Raw genomic sequence first — 27,253 nt, forward strand, 5'->3', positions numbered from 1 at the left:
ATAGAAATGTTTCATCATCCGAAACAAAAATTCTATACTGGTGACAATAATTTGGGGATTCCCTAGTGGCTCAGACAGTAAAGAATCCACCTGCAATGCAGGAAACTCAAGTAAGATCCCTGTGTCTCGAGGATCCCCTGGAGAATGGAATGCCTACCCACTCCAGTATTCTTGCCTGGAGAATTCCATGGACAGAGGAGCCTGGTGGGCTAAAAGAGTCAGACACAACTGAGTGACTAACACAACAATGGCAATAATTTATGTATTCATTTTAAAGTGATTTTTAAAATATTTTATATAATGGTAATCACATTTTCTTTACTACTGTGTATGTTCAGTTCAGTTCAGTCACTCAGTCATGTCTGACTCTTTGCGACCCCCTGAACTGCAGCACGCCAGGCCTCCCTGTTCATCACCAACTCCCGGAGTTTACCCAAACTCATGTCCATTGAATCGGTGATGCCATCCAACCATCTCATACTAACCATACATACATATATACATTCTAACTAACCATACATACATATATACTAACTAACCATACATACATACATACTGTGTATGTACGTCATCACTATAGAAAGTTAGGAAATATAGGTAAAAATGAAAAAAATCATTGGAAATTTCATTCTTCACAAACACATAACATTAATATTTTACTATATCATATCACAAATTTTCCTCTTGCAAGCATATATATAATGGAATGCTATTATGAATTCTATTTTCTAACCATTAAAAAAAATCTTTTGGCTTCATGATACACAGCACCTGGGGCAAATGACCACTGAGAAGAGAAGCAGAGAATTACTTTTCCACTTCAAAAAAGACTGACAGGGAAGCAATGAGACAAAGGCAAAAATGACTTGTTTTTATGAAGACTGCTTCATTTAGAGACTAATTATTCCTCAATCTACAGCTGTTGTGATCCTAAGAATTCCTGTAGTAAATCAGCCTGAAGTCTAATTGCCATCTCTCCTAGTGTTTCAAAGCAAGTAAATAAATGAAAATCTTTTAAAAACCTAACATTCAAACCCTACCTAATAATGATTATCTCAAAAAGGAATGAACAGGGTGGTGGGAAAAGAAATGAAATTACTTCTCTGAAAGTATCTTGTTATATAGTTTAGCCATGTAATGTACATAAATATTTAACATATTTGAAAATGAAAATTTAAATCGATCTATAAAAATTAAAAACAGACTGAAATAAACAAACCAAACTCACATGAAGTAAATTAATGAATCAAAACAAATAAACTCAATATCAAATCAGTAACACAAAGTAACAACTAAAAAGATACAAGAAAAATAATTATTTCAACAGTATACCTTAACAGAACATGTTCTAAGAACAAATAAAGGTACAAAGAAAACACAAACTGCATTATGCATTTACTTGTTAGATGCAAAATTGTTATTATTATATTGAAACTATTTAAAATATACTATCAGTTCAGTTCAGTCGCTCAGTCGTGTCCGACTCTTTGTGACCCCATGAATCGCAGCACGCCAGGCCTCCCTGTCCATCACCAACTCCCAGAGTTCACTCAAAATGATGATCACATCCATCGAGTCGGTGATGCCATCCAGCCATCTCATCCTCTGTCGTCCTCTTCTCCTCCTGCCCCGAATCCCTCCCAGCATCAGAGTCTTTTCCATTGAGTCAACTCTTCACATGAGGTGGCCAAAGTATTGGAGTTTCAGCTTTAGCATCATTCCTTCCAAAGAACACCCAGGGCTGATCTCCTTTAGAATGGACTGGGTGGATCTCCTTGCAGTCCAAGGGACTCAAGAGTCTTCTCCAACACCACAGTTCAAAAGCATCAATTCTTAGGTGCTCAGCTTTCTTCACAGTCCAACTCTCACATCCATACATGACCACTGGAAAAACCATAGCCTTGACTAGACGGACCTTTGTTGGCAAAGTAATGTCTCTGCTTTTGAATATGCTATCTAGGTTGGTCATAACTTTCCTCCCAAGGAGTAAGCGTCTTTTAATTTCATGGCTGCAGTCACCATCCGTAGTGATTTTTGAGCCCCCAAAAATAAAGTCTGACACTGTTTCCACTGTTTCCCCATCTATTTCCCATGAAGTGATGGGACCAGATGCCATGATTTAGTTTTTTGAATGTTGAGTTTTAAGCCAGCTTTTCATTCCTCTTTCACCCTCATCAAAAGGCTCTTTAGTTCCTCTTCGCTTTCTACCTTAGAATGGTATAATCTGCACATCTGAGGTTGCTGATATTTCTCCTGGCAATCTTCATTCCAGCTTTTACTTCGTCCAGTCTGGCATTTCTCATGATGTACTCTGCATAGAAGTTAAATAAGCAGGGTGACAATACAGCCTTGTTGTACTCCTTTCTCAATTTTGAACCAATCCATTGTTCCATATTCAGTTCTGTTACTTCTTGACCTGCATAGAGGTTTATCAGGAGGCAGGTAAGGTGGTCTTGTATCCCAGTTAAAGGCTTTAGCAGAGTGAATGAAGCAGAAACAGCTGTTTTTTTGAAATCCCCTTGCTTCTTCTATGTTCTAACGAATGTTGGCAATTTGATCTCTGGTTCCTCTGCCTTTTCTAAATCCAGGTTGTACATCAGGAAGTTCTGGGTTCATGTATTGTTGAAGCCTATCTTGAAGGATTTTGAGCATTGCCTTGCTAGCATGTGAAATGAGCACAATTATACAGTAGTTTGGGCATTCTTTGGCATTGTTATTCTTTGGGACTGGAATGAAAACTGACCTTTACCAGTTCTGTGTCCACTGCTGAGTTTTCCAAATTTACTGACATATTGAGTACAGCATTTTAACAGCATCATCTTTTAGGATTTTAAATAGCTCAGCTGGGATCAATCTGAGCATCACTAAAAGTGAAACAACCAGAGAATTCCCTGGTGATCCAGTGGTTAGAATGCTATGCTTCCATTGTAGGAGGCACAGGTTTGATCCTTGGTCAGGGAACTAAGATTCCATAAGCCTGGTGGCATGGCCAAGAGTAAAAAAGGTGGAACAACCAGATATTGCATGCCTCCTGAAGTGATACATTGCTAACAATACAATACTTATCAAGTATCCCTGTGGAGGGCAAAAAATTGACTCAGAGTCTAATCAATCCTTTTGATCTAACTTTCATTTATAGGACTACAGGGGATAAAGGAGCCAGTTAAATGACACTGCAAGGAAACAAACATTCCTGAGACTGCTTATCTAATTTCTGCAACTAGTTAATGGCAGAAGGGAAAGGGGAGGAGTGGGAGTGACTGTTTAGACAAAAAGAGGCAAAGAGGCACAGCAACCAAACACTGTGTGTAGACATTATTTGTATCATTATTCTAAGAAATCATGTAAAATCATGTTTTTGAGGCAATCATCACATTTGATTATGCTCTAGATTTTAAATGATCCCAGAAAATTATTGTTAATTTTGTTAAGTGTGATAATGACATATTGGTTATGTAAGAAAATGTCTGTTTTTAAAGATATTCTTACTGAAGCATCAGGCTTCCCCAATGGCTCAGTGCTAAAAGAATCCACTTGCAATGCAGGAGACGCTGGAGAAGCAGGTTTGATCCTGGGTTGGGAAGATCCCCTGGAGGAGGAAATAACTACTCACTCCAGTATTCTTGCCTGGGAAATCCCATGGACAGAGAAGCCTGCTGGGCCACAGTCCATGTGTCTGCAAAGAGCTGGATACAACGGGGTAACTGAACACACGCACACACACTGAAGCATCATATGACACTTGACATGACACAATATCTGTGATTAAGTTTAAAATATTTCAGCAAAGGAAAAAATGGGGAGAACAAGTGAAGCAAGTGTGGGAAAAATTTTAATGTGTTGAATCTGGGTAATTATACATGAAAGTTCATTATATGACCTCTAGAATGTATTTGAAAATTTTCAATACCCCCGGCCAAAGTTTTTAACTAAAAAGTTTTTATATGTTTTGGTTACTGTTGCTATGTAATATATCATCCTCTGAGTCGGAAGTTTGGGAAGAGCTGTCTGGGCAGTCCTGGCTCTACAGTTTCTCATGTGTTGATGGCTGGAACTGCACCAGAATTGGGGTGGGAGACAGGGGCAGTGCAGGGCAGAGTAGTAAGAGAGGCTGGAATAGCTAGAGACTGGCCAGGCAGCTCTCCCTCTTTCTCAATTCCTATATGTCACCATAGGGCCTCTCCATGCGGTCTCTCCATGTAGGCGAATTTGACCTTTCTCACACTTCATTAAGTGTGAGGGCAGATAGAGTATTTACTTGGTAGCTGATGTTTTCAAAAGCCAGTATTTCAGTGAGCACCGTGGAAGCACACTTCCTTTTACGCCCTCACCTGGGAAGTCTCAGGAGTGTCATTTCCTCTGTATTCCAGTGGTTGAAGCAGAAGAAAAAGCTAGCCCATTTTTAAGGAGAAAGTTCATAGATTGCATTTTTTGGTGAGAGGAATGTCAAAGAATTTGTAGATGCATTTAAAAACTGCCACATCATCCCACACATCTGGTGAACAGTCCTCAAAGCAAAAGACCACAAAAGAATTGACAGTCTCTTTATCATGGTTATTCATAAATAGGGACTTTTTCTGATTCCTGAGACCATGGAACAACTGATTCCTTCTGAAATTCCCATATAGCTGTCAGAGTAATCTTAAAACTTCATAACTTGGTATCTTTTAAATTACCTTATGAGGTACCACATGTGAAATGTTCAGCCCACTACTGGGTCCACAGATGCCGGTCACATCTGATACATGTTTAAATTACTTGGAAGTTTTTACTGAATTTCTTAATGGTGAGCATACCATCAATAAGTTATAGTTGGGGTGACCTCGTGATTCTCTGAAAGGCTTGTCATTCTTACAGTTTGTAGGAGAAATGGAACCTCTGTAGAAACTAAAATTCATTCTAAAATGTTGCAGTTGGGTGATAGTTGGAGATAACAAGAAGTGAGCTGTTGCACAGGCCAGAGTGCCTATTTTCTTTTCCATTTTGTTTTTACTTTTTATCAGTTTTCTCCTTTCCCTGATTGCCTTTTTATAAAGTTTCCCAAGCTACAGAAAAATAGGAGCATCTCCCTTATGCGAAGTATGAATGTGTCATGCCCACGCTTTTTATAGAATACTAATGATGTTTGGAATGCAGTCTGTTTTAAAATATTTCTGAACATTAAGCAAAACATATGCCAGATTTCTGTGTCTATAAGAAGCTTCAGATTTTCTTTTTAAATTTTAAAAGTCAAAGATGACTTTAAATTATTATGAAATTCATTCATAATATAAATTAATGTACAATTTCCCAAACTGATAGAAGCAATACAGATAATTTTTATAGCTATGCAAGGAAAGAAAATCTAATATTCTCTTTCCCTTAAAATTTAATATTCTAATATTTTCTTTCCCCTTAAAGTTCCTTTAAAATTATAAGTCACATAAGAAATGGGCTAATTGTAAGTTATGACTATACATTTATTAAAATACTTTGTTAATTTTCATTGACATTACTGTTTTACTTAACAATTACATTGTGTGTTCATACTCTTCATTGATATAGACTGCCTAGCCTTTCAACCATTATATAAAATTCAATGCCTTCACTTTTCCTATTTAGACAATTTTATTTACCTAGAAATGTTTGTGTAATTGATATTTAGTTCCACATATCTTGGTCTGATAAGTTTAAGAACTCCATGCTTCCAATCAATGATGTATCATACGGCATAAAATTTCAGAGGGTCAAAGCCTTCTGACTGAATTCAGTTGTGATTTTTATATTGCACGCAAAACTCTCTCTCTATATATATATGTATATACCTATATGTGTCAGACACGACTGAGCGACTTCACTTTGACTTTTCACTTTCATGCATTGGAGGAGGAAATGGCAACCCACTCCAGTGTTCTTGCCTGGAGAATTCCATGGACAGAGGAGCCTGGTGGGCTGCTGTCTCTGGGGTCGCACAGAGTCGGACACGACTGAAGCAACTTAGCAGCAGCAGCAGCATGCATGCTAAGTCACTTCAGTTGTGTCCAACTGTTTGTGACCCTATGAACTGTAGCCCACCAGGCTCCTCTATCCATGGGATTCTCCAGGTCAGAATACTGGAGTGAGTTGCCATGCCCTCCTCCGCGCTATCTTCCTGCTTTAGGGATCGAACCCAAGTCTCCTGCGGCTCCTACGTTGCAAGCAGATTCTTTATCACTGAGCCACCAGGGAAGCCCATGTACATATATATACATATATATATATATTGCAAGCAGATGAGTTTAAAATGATCTAAAAGTCTCTCATTCTCTCCAAAATGTCTTATTTACCTTTTAAATCATGTTCTATGAGAAAAATGCATTTTTGTAGATGACATTTTATTGAAATAAAGGGTAGACCTAAAAAAAAAAGGAGGAGTGCTACATATATTTTCTTTATTACATTCTTTGTAGGATATGTTCTGGCAAAATAGAAAGCACTACAGAAATCATTTAACTGAGGCAGAAATTCTACTCTGCACAAAACGCTCATTGATGTCAGTGGGAGTTCTGTGAATGGAACAAATGTTGAACTTGACCCTGTAATGTTTAAACTGCAATCCTCCCTACTCTTGGCAGAGCCTGGCTTCCCACTGAAAAGCCTTGTAGACTGTGCAGGGATTACACAGCGGGTTAATAGTCTAGTTTTTTGCTTCTTTTGGAACAATAGATGAAACACATAATACCTTCTTTTAGGACTATTATGAACTTTTCAACACAAAAGACTTTAAATGAAGTGATGTGAGAAAGTAAAAGGTAGAGTCTGTAGATGAAAATTTACATTGATAATGATTTTTAAACTATCTTCTCTACTACTGAATCAGAAGCATCAATGAGTCATATATACACTGCCGAAAAAGAGAACACCAAGATGCTGGACACCACTTAGCATATCAATATTGAAGCCATGCTTACTCTTTGTTTTATTCCATTAGACATATGTAAAGAATGATTATCAGTAAGATTCCAATGCAAATGTTTTTGGTAATATGAGATGGAATAATTATAGATGAGGTCAAGAGAAAACACAGTCTGATAAACACATCAAGGTAAATTACCGTAGTATCAAATTGGAATGGCTCATTTTTAACTCAGTCTCACAAATAAAGAATGTGTGACAACTCTAGTTACGGGTCTAGCACACTCATTTATTGATGCTACAAAATAATGAGCATTATGTTCTGGAGAAAAGTCTTTGAAATCACCTAGCCTCTAGAGTGGAGAAGGCAATGACAACCCACTTGGCAAATCCCATGGATGGAGGAGTCTGGTAGGCTGCAGTCCATGGGGTCGCTAAGGGTCGGACACAACTGGGCCACTTCACTTTCACTTTTCATTTTCATGCATTGGAGAAGGAAACGGCAACCCACTCCAGTATTCTTGCCTGGGGAATCCCAGGGACGGGGGAGCCTGTTGGGCTGCCGTCTATGGGGTTGCACACAGTCGGACATGACTGAAGCGACTTAGCAGCAGCAGCAGCAGTAGCCTCTAGAGTTATACCCAGGCAGTTGAATAACACCATTATCAGGTTCTTATTTTTAGTAGTCTGTACTTGATAGGATATTTTCCACTTATTTTGTATGCTTTTCAGCAATACGTACACATTGCCTTTATAAGAGAAAGAAGAGAAGAAAAGCAAGAGACCAACTTTTGTTTTAAAGGAGCAGGGGAAGAGGAAGACAAAGAAACAGGAAGTATTTCGAGATGAAATTAAAGCTGCTTTTGTTTTTATTTTACAGAAGGTTGTGAATTACAAGAGAAAAAAAATCCCCCATGACTAAAAGTGAAAATGTTGGCTTTTATATGATGTGGAAAATCTATTGGTACAGGTATTAAAAGTACTTACAGTACTGCATAGAACTGAATAGTTGGCACTTAACACTTTAGTCTCAGATTGCAGGGTTCATATTCCAGCTCTACAACTTCCTATGTTATCTTGCATAAGGTTATCTACTAACTAGATACATAATTTATTATTCTGATAAGGGTGTATTCAAGAAGAGGAGGGAGTGGAGAGCTTGGGAGAAGGTTTCGGAGGCCAGGCTGTGCTGCCTGGACCAGCTGTAGGAGTCAGTAATAGTCACCCCTCGGTGTCTGCCAGGAGCGGGAGGCGGGGGTGGTTGGTGACTGGTTCCAGGCTGCCTGCAGATACTCAAATCTGCGGATGCTCAAGTCCCTTATATAAAATGGCACAGGAGAGTCAGTTCTCCCTACCCACAGATGTGGAACCACGGATGACACTGTACTTGCTTCCACAAGTAGCTGAGAAGGACACTCGGGAGCCATAAGCCTCCAGGTGTCCCAAGGCAGTTTCAGAGTATCCCTTGGTTCCAGGACTTTTCTACCCGGGGCGCTCCTGGTGCGGTAGGACCCCATTTCCTGGGAATATCAGACTCACTCAGAAACGGAATGGTCTCTATAAGTTTTTGTTCTTTTTTAACCAATTCACAACTGTTGATTAATAGATGGATAAAGGGATATATTATAGTTTTTTTTTTTTTTTAATTCTTTTGGCCACACCAGTGGATTGCTTGTGGGATCTTATTTCCACCACCAGGGATTGAAGCCCTGCCCCCTGCAGTGGAAGCTCAGAATCCTGGACCGCCAGGGATTCCCTAGACTCTATTTTAGTTTATCCACACTCCTCTTACTATCCGTGTGATCTTTTTTTAACTACACCCCCCCCATATATAATATATTGAAATGAATCTGATTTTCTGGCTTTTAGGAGAGTTTAAACAAAATTTTTTTTCTCTACTTGTTCTTTCTAGTGGTTTTTAACTCTCATTTTTCTTCTCCCTTAATCTGTTGTGTTTCATACAAACATTTCAATCTTTTAAAAATATTTTACTTATTCCTAGTATTCCTAGTTTTAGGTGTGCATTTGTCTTTTTTTTTAATTATCTATTTATTTATGGCTGTGCTGGGTCTTCATTACCTTAAGCTTTTCTTTAGTTGTGGCGAGCGGGGGCTACATCTAGTTGCAATGTGCAGGCTTCTCATTGCAGGGGTTTCTCTTGTTGTCAAACGTGCACTCAGTGGTTACAGCTCCCGGGCTCTAGAACACAGGCTCAGGAGTTGGTGCACGGGCTTAGTTGCTCAGCAGCATGTGGGATCTTCCGGGACCAGGGATGGAACCCAAATCTCCTGCATTGGCAGACAGATTCTTTACCACTGAGCCACCAGGGAAGCCCCTGCATCAGTCTTTTTTAAGAAATTATTTTAAGCCTACTTTTTTCTCAATTACTCCTACCTGATTCCATATTTTGTCTCTATTACTTGTCTTTATAATTGTTGGCAGGAAGCAAGTTCAAGAAGTGTGAATGGTTGAGAGTCCCCCTTACAGAGCAGAAGAGAGGCTTCCTTTTGTTCCTTTCCTCTCTCCTGTGCTATTTTTGCACTTGATCCTTCACAGGGTTCTCCAGCCCCAACAGAACCGTATTCCAGGGACCTTGGGGAACTGGGGATTAATTTCTTTCAGGGCCTTAAACTCACTACACAAACAGCATTTGAATTTTTTTTTTTTTAATTGAAGTATAGTTGACTTACAATATTGTGTTAGTTTCAGATGAACAGCAAAGTAATTTGGATATGGATATGCACATATATTCTTTTTCCCTTTTCAAATTCTTTTCCATTATAGCTTATTACAAGATACTGAGTATAGTTCCTTGTGCTCTGCATGAGGTCCTTGTTGATTATCTGTTTTATACATAGCAGTGTGTATATGTTAATCCCGTGTGTTTGTGTGTGTATGTGTGTGTGCTCAGTCATGTCCAGCTCTTTGCAACCCTATGGACTGCAGTCCACCAGGCTCCTCTGTCCATGGGATATTTCAGGCAAGAATACTGGAATGGGTTGCCATTTCCTCCTCCAGGGGATCTTCCTGACCCAGTGAACAAACTCACGTCTCCTGCGTCTCCTGCATTGCAGACAGATTCTTTACCACTTGAGCCACCTGGGAAGCCTGTTAATCCCAAGCTTCTAATTTATTACCACTTGCCCAAACAGCACTTTCAATTTGCTAGGACAATTTGCTACCATCTCACCATGTTCCCTGGTGGCTCAGAGGTTAAAGCATCTGCCTGCAATGTGGGAGACCTGAGTTCAATCCCTGGGTCAGGAAGATCCCTTGGAGAAGGAAATGGCAATCCACTCCAGTATTCTTGCCTGGAGAATCCCTTGGACAGAGGAGCCTGGTGTGCTGCAGTCCATGGGGTCGCAAAGAGTCGGACACGACTGAGCGACTTCACTTTCACCATGTTCAGCCCGTATTTACAGAAACTAAAATCTTAAAATCCATGGCTTCTAAAGTATATAATCTTTGAAATTTGGCAAACTGTGGCAGATACATATCCAGAAGTCTGGTGGTCTGGCCTAGGGGAATATGCTGCAAGAGGGGCTTGCGAGTGTGACCCGAGGCCTGACCCTTTTGGTGTGGTGATGCTGGGCTTCTCTGCACACGTTCATGGACAGGGATGCCAGAAATATTGTGTCTAGCTTCTGGGACCATGTTTCACTGAGTTTAATGCCCATTTACTTGTCATTAGAAGGCAATGGCACCCCACTCCAGTACTCTTGCCTGGAAAACCCCATGGACAGAGGAGCCTGGTGTGCTGCAGTCCATGGGGTCGCTAAGAGTCAGACACGACTGAGCAACTTCCCTTTCACTTTTCACTTTCATGCATTGGAGAAGGAAATGGCAACCCACTCCACTGTTCTTGCCTGGAGAATCCCAGGGACGGGGGAGCCTGGTGGGCTGCCATCTACGGGGTCACACAGAGTCGGACACCACTGAAGCGACTTAGCAGCAGCAGCAGCAGACTGGTTCAAGGTCAAGGTCACAGGAGCACCCTTTGATGCATCAAACTGGAGTTCCTTTAGCTCACTGAAAATGAGCTATCACCCCAACTACAGTAACAACAGCAAGACCTAGCTAGGGTTTCAGTTATGCTGGTTTTTAATTGGAGTTTCTCTTCACCTGCTTTTCAGGGCCCTTACATGTTTCAAAAGTTTATTCCTTTTTGTATTTTGTGTGTATGTGTATTGGTGGGTTTATATATTTTGTAAATGCTTCTATATTGGATTGTTACCTTCTTCTAGAATTGTAAGAACTCTTTACATATTATGGATATTAGTTATTCTTTCTTATGTATATATTTTCTCTCAAACTGCCATTTGTCTTTTAACTTTGTTTACAGTGTCTTTTCATGTTGCAGTTTCTATGTGCTGCCAAAGTGATACACACTCAACACATATTGGCAGGAAGAGAACTGGGCTCTAATTATGGTTCTGCTGCTGCTGCTGCTGCTGCTGCTAAGTCACTTCAGTCGTGACCGACTCTGCGAGACCCCATAGACGGCAGCCCACCAGGCTCCCCCGTCCCTGGGATTCTCCAGGCAAGAACACTGGAGTGGGTTGCCATTTCCTTCTCCAATGCATGAAAGTGAAAAGTGAAAGTGAAGTGTGTCCGACCCTCAGTGACCCCATGGACTGCAGCCTACCAGGCTCCTCTGTCCATGGGATTTTCCAGGCAAGAGTACTGGAGTGGGGTGCCATTGCCTTCTAAGATCTCAGTTCAGTTCAGTTCAGTCGCTCAGTCGTGTCCGACTCTTTGCGACCCCATGAATCATAGCACACCAGGCCTCCCTGTCCATCACCAACTCCCGGAGTTCACTCAGACTCACATCCATCGAGTCAGTGATGCCATCCAGCCATTTCATCCTCTGTCGTCCCCTTCTCCTCCTGCCCCCAATCCCTCCCAGCATCAGAGACTTTTCCAATGAGTCAACTCTTCGCATGAGGTGGCCAAAGTACTGGAGTTTCAGCTTTAGCATCGTTCCTTCCAAAGTACACCTGGGGCTGATCTCCTTCAGAATGGACTGGTTGGATCTCCTTGCAGTCCAAAGGACTCGCAAGAGTCTTCTCCAATACCACAGTTCAAAAGCATCAATTCTTCGGCGCTCAGCTTTCTTCACAGTCCACCTCTCACATCCATACATGACCACTGGAAAAACCATAGCCTTGACTAGATGGACCTTTGTTGGCAAAGTAATGTCTCTGCTTTTGAATATGCTATCTAGGTTGGTCATAACTTTTCTTCCAAGGAGTAAGTGTCTTTTAATTTCATGGCTGCAGTCACCATCTGCAGTGATTTCGGAGTCCAAAAAAATAAAGTCTGACACTGTTTCCACTGTTTCCCCGTCTATTTCCCATGAAGTGATGGGACCAGATGCCATGATCTTCATTTCCTGAATGTTGAGTTTTAAGTCAACTTTTTCACTCTCCTCTTTCACCTTCATCAAGAGGCTTTTTAGTTCCTCTTCACTTTCTGCCATAAGGGTGGTGTCATCTGCATATCTGAGGTTACTGATATTTCTCCCAGCAATCTTGATTCCAGCTTGTGCTTCTTCCAGCCCAGCATTTCTCATGATGTACTCTGCATAGAAGTTAAATAAGCAGGGTGACAATATACAGCCTTGATGTGCTCCTTTTCCTATTTGGAACCAGTCTGTTGTTCATGTCCAGTTCTAACTGTTGCTTCCTGACCTGCATACAGATTTCTTAAGAGGCAGGTCAGGTGGTCTGGTATTCCTGTCTCTTTCAGATTTCCACAGTTTATTGTGATCCACACAGTCAAAGGCTTTGGCATAGTCAATAAAGCAGAAATAGATGTTTTTCTGGAACTCTCTTGCTTTTTTGATGATCCAGCGGATGTTGGCAATTTGGTCTCTGGTTGCTCTGCCTTTTCTAAAATCAGCTTGAACAACTGGAAGTTCATGGTTCACGTATTGCTGAAGCCTGGCTTGGAGAATTTTGAGCATTACTTTACTAGTGTGTGAGATGAGTGCAGTTCTAAGGTCTACTTCCTGCATATTCAAACACTACTGAAAGTTCTTAGATTCTAAAGTTTCAAAAGCTTATTTTCTTTAAGTAGGCCAAACATTCTCCCTGAAACTATCACTTCTAATTTGCCTAGCGACATTTTCATAGTGTAAAATCTAGCCAGTGTTTAAACTATTAAAACTGAATTTTTGGCATCCGAATTAATGTCTTAAATTTTTATATAAAATTTGATGAGTTTATATCTACCTGCTCTTACATGATATAGACTTTTAAAGAGAATGTGTGTTTAGTCGCTCAGTCATGTCTGACTTTTTGTGACCCTTTGTACTGTAGCCTGCCAGGCTCCTCTGTCCACGGGATTTTTCAGGCAAGAACACTGGAGTGGGTTGCTGTTTCCTTCTCCAGAGGATCTTCTTGACCGAAGGATTGAACTTGCATCTCCTGTGTCTCCTGCATTGCAGGTGAACTTTTTATAGAGAATAGACACTGCATTTAATATGTAATCTAAAATATGCATATCATAGAGCTACTAAGTCAATGGACACTGAATATGGCTTATGATATTTTATTTGATGATAACGATGAAATGTAGCACTATAGATGTAAGAGAAAAAAACAGCTTTTGTTTATATAGTACGCTTTCAAGTCCATCATCTCATTTGGTGCCCACACTAACCCTATGAGGTAGATAAGACAGAGCTTTATTTTCCATTTGATAGATCATGAACTATTGCACATGATTAAATGATTTTTCCAAGGTCACCAGCTAGTAAATGCTAATGCCTCTGCCAGAACTTTTCTGAAAGATGACAATATTGACAAGAAAGAATCTATAGTCTAGGTTTCATTATTAAGGAAGACAAAATAGAAATATCAGTTGTCTATGACTAAGGGTGGCTAGAAATCAGGTAAATGAAAGAAAATGTCAAGAATGAAAAAGAAAAATTACATTGAAAATTATAAAATATTTGAAGGCTATTTCTTCTCAATATATTTACTTCTTCATAAAAAAGTGCAAACCTTTTAAAAAGAAATGACATTTTTATTAGTAGTTTGGTATGTGGTATAGCAGGAAATATGAAAAATGTACTATATAAAGTTTTATATAGGAAAACAAAAACCCTCAAAGGGAGGTTCCCCAAGATAGAAGGAAGAGAAATATAGCATCTGTTTTAAAGGAAAAAATGGAAGAACAAGAAAATTAAAAGTAATTAGAAACTAAGAGCACTAGAATGCTCTATGATCTGACGGTTGACATAAATTTAATGGCATAAAAACAGAGATTGGACAAGGAAAACAGAGAAGAAACATTTTAAACTATGCTATCCAGATCAGCATTTTTGAAGGATAGTTGCAGTCAATTCCCAGAAAATAAATTTCTTTCCAAAGGAAGAAAGTATGTTAAAGTATATTCAGAATTATTATAGAAAATTCAATTGAGATACATTATTTTCCAAATACTGATTAAGCTAGATTTAGGTGAGATTTATTCAGTATTCTGATTGTATGGCCATCATCAACAAAGAGAGATGATATTTTACTTTGATATAGGAATAATTTGCTGCTTAACTGAAAAACAAATGAAAACAAGGTTTTATGAAACACAGTTGGCATTTCAGAGCAGGGCATTTAGCCTTATCCTACATCTCAAGTTATGCTTAATACCCATGTACTGGCTATTTTTTTTTTTTTTGGCATATTTGATGTTAAACAGTTTTTTTTTAAGTACTATAGAAAAAAAGGGCTTCCCCAGTGGCTCAGCGGTAAAGAATCTGCCTGCAATGTAGGAGTAGCAGGAGACACAGCTTTGATTCCTGGGTGGGAAAGATCCCCTGGAGTAGGAAATGGCAACCCACTCCAGTATTCTTGCCTGGAGGATGTACAGAGGAGCCTGGCAGGCTACAGTCCATGGGGTTGCAAAGAGTCAGACACGACTGAAGCAACAGCATGCACACATGCATAGAAAAAAATGTAAAGTTATAAGTGGCCTTAAAGGAGCAGGAGAACAGCAATTTCATTACCCAAAGGAAATACTAAGTGAAAGCCTGCATGGAAGGACAATAAGCAGCAGTATTTAATCTTTTCTTTTGTTGACACCGTTAACACTTACACTGTTAGCATTTAGAAAGAAGTGTGCATATTGTGATATAATTAAAACAGATTGTGATTCATATCAGGGAAGACCTGAGAGGGGAAGTATATCAGAATATGGTAATAAAGTTGGAAATTATTAAGGTGACTATTTGCCTCAGTTGGCCCAGAACAGTCCTGGTTTTACATTTCTTGTCCCCGTGTAATTATTATTGTCTGTTTTCACTCTCAAAAGTGTTCTGTGTTGGATGATACACTGTATGGTCATCTTAGAAGTGGGGGCAGCATGGTAAATATTATCAGTGCATTTTTATTGCACTACTAATAACACCTAACACATTTGAGTCTGCCTAGCAATTTATGAGCACTGTCTTACATAGTCCTTCCAATAGTCTATGAGACAGTTAGTATTATAGTCCCCATTCTAGAGATGAGGGAGCTCAAGCTTATGTTTATAGACATTCAGTAACTTGGCCAAGGTTATACAGTAGCCATTCTTAATTCAAGCAGTCTTGTTTCAGAGGTCACAAGAATAATCACCATGCACCATTTATTTTCTCCATAGTTTTAAAAATTTCATAAGACATCTGAAAATTTAGATGTCTGAAAAAATAGGCTACCAAATGTATAAGATAGAAAAAAATTATCAAGCACATATTGGGGGGAATACTTCAAAACCTTTTCATAAGTTGAGGCAGACTTCCCTGTGATTCATAAAATATTATTGAAAATAGGTGTGAAAGAAAGAAATATGCTATTGGAGGGATGATTCCATTCCCTGTATATTATAAAATCCTTAATTTTGCTTCCTGTGTGTACTTCCTCTTTTGAGCCCAAAGTCCTTTCTCACACACTTGCCACCTTAACCTCTTGCCCCCTCTATCTAGGCACTAAGATGGAAGTGAAACTAGGAAAGTCAGTTCCTACTAAAAATACATGTTATAATGCATTTTGATCTACTTCATCTAAAGCTTCTAGACATTTTTTTCCCCAAGTATAACACCATTCTAGCTCAAAAATTAATTTTTCCCGAAACTGCTATGATAAAAACTTTGGTTTTTAGGTAACCAATTATTTACAGTTGTTGAGAACAGGAGAAAAGAAGAACGAGCACCCTAAACTTTTCCTCACCTTCTGCTAACTTTGTGCCCACAGTGCTTTTGCACAGCTGCTGGCCAGGCATGGGGGAAATGACAGGGGAATTCTTTTTAAAACAGTGGGTAGGCTCTCTGCATCTCCCCCAAACCCCTACCCCGCCACCACATGCAGGCTATGTGCATTCCCTGGAAGATTTAAGGTCTTACAGCTGTCCTTCAGATAGGTGGCTTATCTCTAATAGACCTTTCCTGAGCCCAGCCATTGGGAAGAGGAATCTCTAAGAAGGAATTCCTGCTTTCACAGAGAATTATTTAGAGAATCACAATGGGGAAGATTGAGCTATACTATCAACAAATATTTATTAGTTTACTCTCTAAGGCGGTCCTGGAGTTCAGTTAATTATTACCGAGTCACAGGCACTCTTATTTAAAGTGGGGTTTAAGTTCTCCTTTTAAGCATAAATTGAAATGTTAAGTCCATCTTAGGTCAACTATAGTAGGATTTTCAAAACAAACTAATCTGTATAGCACAGAACAGAAATGCCTTGTATAAAAAGAACAAATGGAAGATTTAGCTCCATCTGTATGTGCTGCTTATATGAGTTAGAACTAAGCAGTCATTGATGAATAATAAAGATGAATCATTATTTTTGATTATTGAATACCCTGATCATAAGACTGTCTTTTCACCTTTCTGTGTGAATTTCTGCTGAAGAAACTTTGCAAAGGGGCTATTAAATATGTCAAAATAGGTTTTTTGTGTGTTTTTTTTTAATTTGTCTGTACCACATGGTTTGTGGGATCTTAGTTCCCCCACCAGGGATGGAACTCAGATCCCTGCAGTGCAAGTGCCAAATGCTAATTACTGGACTGCTAGGGAACTGCCCCAAATGGGTGACATCGATAAGTGCGTCCTGGCTTCCATTCTGTTAAGGCCGGTGTTTTGGGGCTCATTCTAGCAGTATGAGTAAGTAGGACTTATTTAACAATCATTTGGGAGGGGGGCACTTTATTGTCTCTACCACTCTACTCTCTGTGGATGGCCCCAAAGAATGAAACCACATTTCCCTCTCCTGTCTACTCAGCATCAGCATATGCTATCTCTATATTCCCTTCCATCAAAAGCTGCTTTGGGGAAACAATCTGATGAATTGGTATAAATGACTAATAAGGCTTAAAATATTACCTTTCCCCCGGATTATGTCTTTGTGCTAGAGAAATAAACCACTCAAAGGGATTAAACTCTAGTGGCAAAACTTCAGGTGAATTGGAGGAGGGGTTTTGGGTTATAGGTACTTTTCTAAGCCTCATAGTAATCACCCAGATAGGTCCAGATTGGAACCTATTGGAACCAGTAGGAGTCTAAGGTTAAAAAAAAAAAAGAGGCTAGGGGGACAGGGCAGGTTCTAGCCCACAGACTGGTCTGGTCCTATTTATTTAGGTTGAGGATTGGGACCAGGAAGGGGAAGTTAGGTCTACCTGAATCTATGAGGCCACATTCAAAGGAGTCTTGAACCAACCTCAGACCAGATGCAACACTCGAATCCCAGAAGCCATCCGGTCTCGCTCTGATCTGGGAGACTCTCCATCCTGGCTTGCTTTAGGAGAGAGAGCTCTACCACAGTCTGGGCAAACTCAAAGCAGTTTTTGAAAGTGGGGTAGGAGATTTTTCCTGTGATGATTAAAATTAGCTTATATAATACGCTTACTTTTATACAATGGCCAAAATGGATAACTAGCTTGGTATTACTAGTATACCCGGCTGCCGTTTCTCTTCCTAACTTCCAGTTTAATGCTTTTACCTTCAGTTCAGCACTGAATAAGCCCGAACACTTTGGCACTATCTGTGAACCTTCTACTTCTGCTCTTAGGCTAAAGCCCTAGGTCTGTTAATTCTTGCAGTCCTGAAGTAGTTAATAGCTCCCCACCCTCATAGAATGTCTTGAACGTCTCCCAGGTTATTTCAAGTGTTTGTCACTAGAGTACACCTCACTTTGGTAAATAATTCTTTGATGGACTTCATCAACTCCTTCCTTTGGATCCAAGCCAAAATCATCTGTAGGGCACACAGCTCTTTATTCAAACTTGGTTATAAATAATTATCTCTGGAACACAGAAGGAAGAACTGAAGCAATGACTTCAGGGACACAGAGTTAGACTAATTACCATCCTTGTACGCTGTTAAGTACAGCAGAGACTGGGGGCGGGGAATGGTTTGTTTCGTATCTATTGCGTTCCTTCTCGGGGTAAAACAAGGCCATCTTGTCTGTTAACATATGTAAGGCAGTAACTGCAAAAACTGTGCAATGTTATGGTTGAGGCGTTTTATGCCATATGTGTTGATAGAATGCCTAAGCAGCTCTCTCCGCAATAAACGCAAACGCTGCCAGGCTGAATCACTAGGGCCAGCGAAATTCAACGACTGCACCACCGAAACCTCCAGGGTTGGAAGTCTACGTCGCGTATCGGAGTGTATCCAATATTTCCTCTAACAAAGGCATTATCTTGAGGCAATTTCGAGAGCCATTTTCCCCCTCCCAGGGCTAGCTTTGTCTCCCCACCCGTGTGAGGCTGAGACTCGGAGGAGCTGCGTTGCTGAGCGAGCAAGCTCGGAGCAAGGGCCGGCGTGGGAAGCTTCTCCGAGCTGCCGCTGTGGTTTCCTGCAAACCGAGCGTGCCATTAGAGGAAGTTGGAGTGCTGCAGTTGAAAGAGATACCTGCAGCCTTGAAATCGGGGTTGGACTTGAACCGATCACTGTCGTACAAAGAAACTCAATCGGCCGGGGTGGCGGAGGCCTGGAGACTCTCGGTCTCCCAAGCTAGGCACCGGGCAAGCCGGGCTCCACTTCGTCGGAGTCCCCCACCCTGAGGAGCCGGGGAGCGGCAGGCAGGCCTCTGGGGCCTGGGCTGCAGCGGGCCTCACCAGCGAACCCCCGGCCGCCACCAGCCCCGCCCCCCGGTCCCCGGCCCGCCGCCCCCCGCCGCCGACGTCGGCCCGCACCGCCCCCGCGCGCGGTGACTGGCTCGCGCCGGCCTCCAGCCTGGCTGTTGGCGGTTGGGGCGAAGCCCGCGGGAGGCCGCCCCGCCCCCGCCGCGGAGCCGCCGCCGCGCGCTGCTCTTCCCCCCTCGCCGCCGGGGCGGTGGCGCTGTTGCCGCCGCGGCCTGTGAGGCAGTGACTCCCCGGCGCCCCAGCCCCCTTCCTCCTCCTTTCTCTCCGCTCCCTCCCTCCCCTCCCCGCCCCTCGCAGTCTCTCGCTCGAGTGAATGTGGCGCGGCGGCGCGGGACGCAGCCTCGGCCCCTGCCGCGGCCCCGCGAGCTCCTGAGGAGACGAAGCAGCCGCCTGCCCTCAGCCTTTGCGCTTCCCGGGGGAGCCACCGCCGCCTGGGAAGAAGAACGAGGAGGGGCGCGAGGGGACGGCGGCGGGAAAACGGGAGGAGGAGGAGAAGAGGGCTTGAGGGCGAGGAGGGAAGGCGGGGAGGGACGGACGGAAGGACGGACAGCCCGACGGACGGCCCGGGGAGGGGGCCGCCATCGAGCCAGCCCGGCCCCTCGGCTCCGGCTCGGGGCGGCCGCGGCGGCGGCGGCGCAGGCGAAGGGCGCGGCAGGCTCTATCGAGACAATAACCCCGCCGCCCGGCTCCGGGGGCGGCGGCGAGGAGGAGGTGGCGGCCTAGCGCGACCGCGGCTCTCCCAGCGCCGCGGCGACGTCTTCGCCCCCGCCGGCCGGGTTCGGCCGCCGTCGGGTATTGGGGCGCGCGGGTCGCCCGGAGTCCCAGGCTCGGGGCGGACGCCCCCTCCCCTCGCCCTCCCCGGCGCGCGTGGAGCTGGTTTTCCGGGTTCCCCTGGACCGAGCTGGATCCTGCTGTTCGCCAAGGCAGGAAGTGAGTTTCGCACGGTAATTCCGGGCGGTGTCACGAGTGAAAAGTTTTTTTTTCGGCGGGGATCCTAGTTGGGGCTGGGAAACTCCTGCAAAACTCGAGACCGGGAAACCAGCCCGCGCGTCCCAGCCCCCACCAAAGCCACCTACTCTTCCTACTGCGGGAGGCCACTCCACATCCGCTCTCACCGGAGAGAGAAATTGGGCTGGATCCGAAGTGACTAATGAAGGGAAGGAAATCATGTCAGGCGAAGCCTTGAAAAAGCTGCCTTGAGACACTGCCCGACCGAAAGGTAAATTTCACGAGAAGTGTCTACGAGCCACAAAGCTCCCGGGCCAGAAAAGAGAGGAAACTTTAGTGTTTTTCGTTTTTTTCTCAAGTTCCCCTAAATTCTTTTCTCATGTCGAACGGGAAAGTGTTTTAGGTGCTGAGTAGTAAGATGTTACTCCCTCTTTGGTTATTTTAGAAGAGGTTGTAAGAATGAGGTGGGACGAAAAGTTTTAAGCAATCCGAAGGAAGAGTGCCTTTGTTTGGCACAAGGTCCAGAAGTCTTAGATTCCTGGAACATATACACTGTGTATATTTCTGATTCATTAAGTTTGTGAACCTGGCAACTTTTGTTTTGGAAGAAAGTTAGGTCCCTGCGGGGAGCGATTTGCTGCTGCTGAGATGGCTGCCACATTTGTTTATACTGTTACCGATTAGTTGGCCTTCGCGTTTAATTGTATCTATATAGATTTGTTTTTAGTAGCAGTCTTTATGGATATATTTCATTGAGTTTTATGAAACAGAAACCTTTGCCATTCTTAGTCGTTTTTCTAGGTGGGTAATAAGTAGATTTCTTCAATAACTTGTTCCTTTCAGACATTTAGAACTTGATCATATTTGTTTGGTTAATCAATTGAAAACAACGGTCGGCTAGATTTTTCTTGTTAACTGCGAGTAGAAAGAAAAAGGAGGGAGGAAGTATTGTCGATAAAGAGTGTTACCAATTAAAAACACACGTAAACACCTGTGAAATAGTTTGGTTTGTTGGGACTTAGGTGCAATTCAGAAGAGGACACAGAGGAAGGAAAGTAAAACGCTTACAACAATTTTCATGGGCATCACAGTGATTGTGATAAACATCTGTGCTTTTGGAATAGTACAGTATTTACATTTTTGTGTTGGCCCGAAGGTTTTGGCCGCCTAAGAGCTGATGAGTATCTACGGTGGGGCAGGGGTTATTGAAGCATGGGAGACATTCCACCAGTCAGTCATAAATACAAACACTTCTGAACCAATCGGTAGTCTTTATAGATCAAACCAGTTTTGGTCGCAGCAAACACAAAACGGTTTCTTCAGTGGTGTTTTAATGTGTCTTTTTAAGGTTGGTTTTTTTCCGTTTGTACTTTTGTGGTAAAGGGAGGTGAAAGATGATACTATGCTTTTGAATAAATATTAAATAAGTATGGTATTTGGTTGGTAGGCATATCTTAAATATAAACGGATGTTTAATTGCCCATGCTACCTCAGGAAAGAATAGTTGGCTTTCTTTAGTTCAAAGGAGAGAAAAGTTAGGTCATAAAGGACTGGATCAAATTATTTCACAAATACATTTCAAAATGGGAATCTTTCACCTCTGTTTTGAATTTTTCCCTAAAGCTTAATCTCTAGAACGCCTTTAAAATTTTTTTAAATTGTTGCTAAGATTTGTGAACCATCAGGTAATTCCTGTTAAGTCAAAGTAACTTTATCAGGAAATTTAAAGTAGTTAACTGATCTACTTTATGATTTTGGAACATATCATTAGGCAACGAAAGAGGTTATTCTTGGGCATCTGAAAGAGGGGAACAAAATAAATGGCATTGAACTTCAGTCTCCTTATATGGTTTATACTTGGCTTCAGAGCAACAAAGCCATAATAGAGCAAGTCTTTTATAGAGAGCTATCACTTTGCAAAAATGTTTCTCTGCATTAGTAAATTTTACTTATAGAAAGAGTTATAGCCCTGGAAAATACCTACTTAAATCCCTGTTTTTAGATATAGTTCTTGATTTTTCTTTTTCCCTTGGGGGACCAATAGTATGTTTAAATGCAGACTGAGTTTGGTATTGAATTAACTTAAAGGAATTTTAGGTTTTAATATATTATCAAACTATATTTTTCAAAATCTTGTTTAAAATGTGACAGTGGTTTAAAAAGATTAAAAAAATGATAATTAAAATATTTTAAAATGGCTTCAAAATTTGGATATTCTTAATAATCTAAGAGTTTTCTTGGATTAAATTGGCAAGTCTAGAGTACTTCCAAGGTGTCTGTACAAAATGCACACTGAGTGGCACTGTTTATTGAAGGCACTCAAGAGTTTTCCATGTTGATAAACTTAATCTTTCAACTAATTGATTCAAATATTATATTATGAAGTCTGCCTATTGTTTGAGAACAAGCTATTGCAAATTTTTCATGTCTAAAAAGCTTACAGAGGTTCAGATATAGAAAGCAAATTTTTTATTGCATGTTTTTTCTTAATAAAGTGGTAACTATAATTAGTGATATTTCATATGTATTGTTGGTAAATCTCTAAAATTCAGCTATTTTAGTGATATTGGTATTGAGCTCTTGGTAGAAACAACACCTTACTATAAGACAGACATGAAAATTTCAGAACATTAGGTGCATATTTGGCCATTTATTTTAAATAATTGCTTATAGATGACACAGTTTAGAGTTTAAGTTGTTTTTGGTTTAGAAATAGATTATGGCAGTGTTTATTAAGTATTTGGGCTAATGCAGATTTTAGTAATGGTGGGTAGGAAAGTAATTTTTCCTTTTGTAATTGCTACTTATCTAGATTGTCTTTAAACAGACTTTGTTGACTGCATTTTTATTTTGACTCTTACCCTTGCTCATCCATTTCTCTATCATGTCGTGTTTTTTTGGGGGGCGGGGAACACATATGTTATAAATTCCTAAAGAAGCCTTTCTCTTTTCCTTTCCTGATAACATATATTGTACCTGTGTTTAGTTCTTCATAAGAAATTATTCAGTTTTTGAATGCACACTATTTACCACGAAAAAATCTATGTGTGAATTATGCTCTGTAATACCTACTTTCGAATTGTCTAAGGAAATAAGCTCAACATTTCTGCTTCCCACTTTTTCTGTAATTTTACTCCCTATTATTTTTTATTGCTTTGTGCCTGTAATCACTTGAATGGTAGTACGCCCATCAGATTTAACTTTTAATTTTTTCTGTCTTGTTTCCTAATTGTAAAGGAGAAATCTAGCTTTACTCAGCATTCTTCTGTAATTCCTTTATCTTCCTATTTTTATAGTTAGCTTCATTTACTTCCCCTATTCACTCCATGTTCAGCTTCTGTTTTTTTAATTATACTTTGCTCGTCTCCCATTTCTGAACTTTACCAGTTTATGCTGACCGCTTCAAAAATTGTTTAAAAGATGAGTAGAAGACATTTATTTGGTCAGTTCCACTGAACTTTCAACATCCCTTTTCATTCCCACTCAATTTACATGCCAATATTTAACCTAATACTCCTCAGTATATTTTAATTTTACTTTGTTTCTTCATTTCTTTTTTCTCTTCAATATCCCTAAAATTACCTCTGTTAAGATAATATCATGTTATTAGGTATTCTTACGTTATTAACCCCCTTTACCTTCTTGCTTTATTATGCTTTTGGCCTCTTAGAGCACTAAAGCTTATACTACTGTATCTCCCTTCTCTATTCCTTTCCTTCTTCTCAGATTAGGTGTCATATTTGTCAGTGTCTACATTTTTGAAATTGCCTTCTTTTATCTTGTTATGAAATAGCATGAAATTCTGTCACTTACTTTATTCTTCTCACTTCAAATTTTTCCAGGTACCATTGGATGAAGGCCATGCCAGGCTTTATAATTGACAGTGTATAGAAAAAAAAAGAATATCTAAAAATTAAGTTAATAAAAGAAGATTCTACTTATCTGGAGATTATTTACTTGTAGAATGTGGTATAAAAAATTGAAAATAACAAAGATATTTAAGTAATCAAAATAGATGTAATAAAATCTGGGGGCTTCATTCCTAGGGGCATCCTTATTCACAGCGCATTTGTTTTTGATTATACTGAGCTGTTTCTTGCCTTTCATGTACTAGAAGAGGTGAGAAAGCACATTGACAACATCATGAAGCTAGGGACTATGCTACAATGAGAGAATAGAAAAGTGGAAAAAAGATTAACTTAGAAAACAGAGTAGTCTCACATTGCAAGGAATATAGCCTATGTTTTGTAATAACTAAATGGAAAGTAACCTTTAAAAATTGTATAAAAATAAATTTAAATAATCTCAGCTTGCCTAGAGTGCTGTATACATTTTATTTGTCGTTAGGAGGATTCATTCAATTATAGCATAGTAAAATTACAAGTAATAGTAATTAGCCCTAAAGCAGCTGTTTTCAAACTTTTTATTCTTAGGATTCCTTTACTCTTAAAATTTGCTGAGAACCGCACAGAGCTTTAGTTTACATGGGTTATATTTATTTTATTTCCTGTATTACAGAGTTTAACAAATTAAATAAACCATTGTGTGTTAGTGTAACACTTTTAACAAAAATATAACTGTTTCCCAAAACAAATAGTGGCATTATTATATGTATTTGTAAGGCTCTTGTGTCTGGTTGAATAGAAAACAGTTTGATTCTCATATCTGCTTCAGCATTCAATCTTGCAGTATACCGTTTTGGTTGAAGTATATGAAGAAAATCCAGTATCATACAGACATATGGTTGGAAAAGGGAGAGATATTTTAGCCAAAACTTGGCAAGTGGTAGTTGGTTCAACCTGCAGTGTTGAATCTGAAATCATGTTAATGAATTTCCATTTCTTGTTTCCTGAAAGTCCATGGTGTAGCTTGCACTTAGAATGAATCTTTTACCTGTTTACGATTTTGTAACACCATGTATTGGTTGTTTGGGAAATATTGGTTCGTTGAGTTAGTACATTTTCCCCCAAAAGTTGACACATTTCATTTTGCAGTAATAAAATCAGAAAACTTGTTAATGTCACAAGTGATCTCATTAATATGAAGCTGTCAAGCTCAGGGTGGCAGATACAAGATTTCCACAATTCTGAATTTTCACTTGGAAGCTCAAATACTAATCATTGGTAACAAATACTGTCAGTGTTTTCCCCTTGAAGTTACAGGCTTACTTGGTTTATTTTTGAGAAAATGTCTGCCAAATTCTTAAATCTGTATAACCATAGTTTCTCATTCTCTTTAAGGTCAAAATGTTGTTCCATTTAAAAAGAAAAAAAAAAAAGGCTAGTTTACTTTGTAAGTCTAAGTCCTTTTCCTCAAGATTGCCAATTCTCTACAGAATATGAAGAAGACATATATTGAAGAGTTGAGAATAAAATTATTATTTTTTTTGGAGGGGAAATTCTGTGGCAGTCCAGTGGTTAGGACTCCATGCTTTTACTGCTGATGGTCCAAATTTGATCCATGCCGAAAAAGTTATTTTTTTATTGCTTCATTAAAGATATCCTTGAGTGTTTGAAAAGAAATCTGTGAGTATATAATGCTGCTAGTCTAGCTTAATTTCACTGCCTGTGTGCTAAGGTACTAGAGATTTTACCTACCATTGTGTCAGTATAGTGGGAAAGGGTAAATGATGTTTTAATATTAGGATGAAATAGTTTAGACCTTGAAAATTCCTTGAAACTGTCTCAGGACTTCCCTGGCCCATTGCTCACACTTTGAGAACTTAGGTGGATGTTGGGACTGTGGAGCTCTTGTTATTTGATGTTTCCCCATTCCCCCATTCTGGGAGACTCCTCTGGCGTGATTGTTTAGTTCATTAATTTGGTCTTCAGTTCTTTTTAATTATTACATTACTTTTGGGGAAGAAAAGTAGAGTTTCTAAGAACTCTTGCCTTTTTTTTTTTTTAAATAGGAATTGATTTTTATTTTTTAGTTTATTTTTGGTCGACATGTATTTGAATCTCTGCTACGTATATTGTGTGTGTGTGTGTGTGTGTGTGTGTGCGCGCGCGCGTGCGCGTGCACTCATCTGTGTCGGTCTCTTTGTGACCCCATGGACTGTAGCCTGCAAGGCTCCTCTGTCCTTGGAATTTTACAGGCAAGAGTACTAGAATGGGTTGCCGTTTCCTCTGCCAGGGGATCTTCCTGACCCAGGGATTGAACCCAGTCAAGATATATATTACTTTTACATTATCTTGTTTTTGCTCTATTAAAAAATAAGAAGTTTGTTCCTATTGTGCTTGGAATTTATATCATGCTTTTGGTCTTTCCTCAGATGTTAGATTTTTCAAAGTTTTATATTACGGTGCAGACTATACTGTATTGGTCATTTAAGTATTTCCCCAGGCCAAGTGAGTCCCTGTTCTTCTGTCTTTGGTCTGGTTAGCTAATGGGTTTCTCCTTAGGGTAGCTTGTCCTCTTACACGTATTTCCTGTCCCTTGGGAAATTATATTCCCCTATTTTCACAGTTAAACTGTCCAAGTGTCATAAACCCACAGTATAGAGAGAGCTCCATGGCTGGAGGCCTTAGCCATGCAGCTGTTCTACTATGGTTTTATTACCTGGCTCACTGCCCAGGACACACTTCTCCCAATTCTTCTTGCTAAGAAAAACTTACCCTTTTTGGAGATCCCACTTTATGCTTGTTTTGTGTATCTGGTTCTTCAAATGTGCTTGTTGTCTACCCTACCCTCCCACCAACTCCATGTCCCAATCCACTTTTTCTTTTGTGCAAATTCCTTTCTGTTCTTTTCTGAAGATGTACCGCTCTTAGGTTTTTACTTTGCCAACAAAGGTCCATCTAGTCAAGGCTATGGTTTTTCCTGTGGTCATGTATAGACGTGAGAGTTGGACTGTGAAGAAAGCTGAGTGCCGAAGAATTGATGCTTTTGAACTGTGGTGTTGGAGAAGACTCTTGAGAGTCCCTTGGACTGCAAGGAGATCCAGCCAGTCCATCCTAAAGGTGATCAGTCCTGGGTATTCATTGGAAGGACTGATTCTAAAGCTGAAACTCCAGTACTTTGGCCACCTCATGCGAAGAGTTGACTCATTGGAAAAGACCCTGATGCTGGGAGGGATTGGGGGCAGGAAGAGAAGGGGACGACAGAGGATGAGATGGCTGGATGGCATCACCGACTCGATGGACATGAGTTTGAGTGAACTCCGGGAGTTGGTGACGGACAGGGAGGCCTGGCGTGCTGCAATTCGTGGGGTTGCAAAGAGTCGAACACAACTGAGCGACTGAACTGATAGACATTTTTAAGCTTTTAAAAAATTTTAAACACGTCTTTATTAATCAAAATAGGAAC

The 27,253-nt window shown here is 40.5% G+C and overlaps 1 protein-coding gene and 1 pseudogene across 9 annotated transcripts in view; one reads left to right on the forward strand and one right to left on the reverse strand.

Annotated features, from left to right (window-relative positions):
* LOC147350458 (interleukin-2 receptor subunit beta pseudogene) overlaps positions 1 to 18,309 on the reverse strand; it is a 93,360-nt pseudogene extending 75,051 nt beyond the window's left edge.
* Positions 18,310 to 19,304: 995 nt separating this feature from the next.
* ERBIN (erbb2 interacting protein) overlaps positions 19,305 to 27,253 on the forward strand; it is a 129,730-nt gene continuing 121,781 nt past the window's right edge. For all 9 annotated transcript variants that reach the window (XM_086361991.1, XM_086361992.1, XM_086361993.1 and 6 more), the window contains exon 1: positions 19,305 to 20,216. The gene's annotated coding sequence lies outside the window, so the exon portion shown is untranslated. The remainder of the gene's footprint in view (positions 20,217 to 27,253) is intronic.

This window comes from Bos grunniens, chromosome 20 (genome assembly GCF_055505025.1).
Source record: "Bos grunniens cultivar Pamir isolate PY7600 chromosome 20, Bosgru_T2T1.0, whole genome shotgun sequence".
NCBI lineage: Eukaryota > Metazoa > Chordata > Mammalia > Artiodactyla > Bovidae > Bos > Bos grunniens.